General features: G+C 36.7%; 1 pseudogene; it reads left to right on the top strand.

Annotated features, from left to right (window-relative positions):
- Window positions 1–809: 809 nt before the first annotated feature.
- LOC149238985 (uncharacterized) lies at window positions 810–1376 on the top strand (annotated as a pseudogene).
- Window positions 1377–1826: the final 450 nt, after the last annotated feature.

Here is a 1826-nt window from a genome sequence, read left to right as displayed (position 1 = left end):
TAAATATGGAAGTACATCAACCTTCACCTTCACGACATCATTGTTGAAACTTCTCAAAGTTCCAGAACTCCTTGAAAAATTTCAAAACTGCTTGGAAGCAAATTGTCTTCAAAACTGACTCACCCACTTTATTCAACAAAATATTAAAATGACTTCTGTAACAAATACACCTTATCACTCCATTACAAAGAAATAAGCCCTTACTTTATAAAAATCTCACTTGTCACTCCAAATTAAAAAAAAATACACACTTATCTCTCCAAAACTTTAATAATTTTTTTTATAATTTCTTTTAAACTCCCATTTAAAAGAATTTTATGAAATTCCTTTAAAAGGTGAATTAAAAATTGAATGGAGTCACTTTAAAAGTGAACTAATCTCTTTTTTGAAAGGTCAAAGCACAATTCAAAAACGCACCTTAAAAGGAAGGGAAGCAATTACATACCTACAACACCAAAAAAAAATTAACGCATTCACTTGTTTGCGTGGATGCTTTTCACCACATGCCAACGAGAAAGGAGTCTACGTGGATGCTTTTATAAATCTTAACTTAAAAGTGCTAGAAAAGAGCTAACATCAAAGCAGTTGTAAAGGTTCTTGATGAGCGAATGGTCTGCAAGTGTGGGGTTGGCAGCATGGAACTCGCTAATCTAATAGAGTTCATTTTTCAAACCTGGACACAGGAAAAAGTTGCAAAGTACTCGCTCATCTGACACAGCTCATTTGGCTGGAAATACGATATTAATTCATCTAGGTTTTAACTGAATCCAAGCTTACCCATTTTCAAGGATTGACAATTTGCGGCAAAAATGTTCAAAAAGTTTTCTAGTGAAGAAATTTCTACCTAGAATCAAGTAAAGGCATTTGTGCAACACAAGTTCCGTCAAAGCATTGTAGAGGAGTATCCAAATTTGGAGCCTGTATTAGAAGATTTACTTCCAAAGAAATCTCCTCTTATAGTTGCAAAATGCCAAAATCATATTAATCTGATTTTGGTGAAGAATGGACCACTCTTGTGCAATGTTTGAGATGGTCCTTAAGTGCCAAACCTACGTCTATTACATCAATATCCGAGCATAATGAAAAAGTTGCAGGTAGACAGAGGGGCAATCAAATTTGTCCTTGCTGGAGCAAACATCATGTGTCCTGGACTCACATCTCCAGGTGGCGCTTTGGATGATGACGTTCTTGCAGAATCATCTGTGGCAGTAATGGCCGAAGGAAAAGAGAATGCGCTTGCAATTGGATTTACAAAGATGTCAGCGAAGGACATAAAATAAATCAACAAAGGAATAGGTGTTGATAACATGCATTATCTCAATGATGGCCTTTGGAAGACAGTGCAGTTGAAATAATTGCAGCTGGGATGCTGAAGATCGGACAATGGAAGCAATCAACGATTTTGATTAACCCGAGAAGAAATTGGAAGTTTGGTTTGAACTTCCAAGCTTCCAGAATTTTTGACTTCTTTGCTTGAAAGAGAATTTCACTCCAATGAATTTTATGGCTTGCGTCCAACTGATAGAAAATGTGCAACTCTTTGGCTCACAGCTCAAAGAAAAACCGATCTTAAAGGGCTCACGGCTAGGCAGAAAAATGGTCTAGAATTTATGATTTATTTCCAGGCCCTAAAATCTCAAAATTTTTCATTCTTTGTAGACGTCAACCCATAAACCCTTTTGCGCCAGCGGAGGAATTTTGGCTGGCTTATGAAAAAAGGGCCCGACATGTATGCAGTATCTCAAAAAAAAAAAAGTGCAATAAAATCTAACCTCAAAAAATCAGAACGCCAACCAAAACTGTTGTGCAACCGTGTCCACCAGTTC

This window comes from Pinus tabuliformis, chromosome 8 (genome assembly GCF_031772625.1).
Source record: "Pinus tabuliformis cultivar Carrire ecotype Pingquan chromosome 8, CPIR1, whole genome shotgun sequence".
Lineage (NCBI taxonomy): Eukaryota > Viridiplantae > Streptophyta > Pinopsida > Pinales > Pinaceae > Pinus > Pinus tabuliformis.
This window is presented reverse-complemented; position numbering and strand designations above follow the sequence as displayed.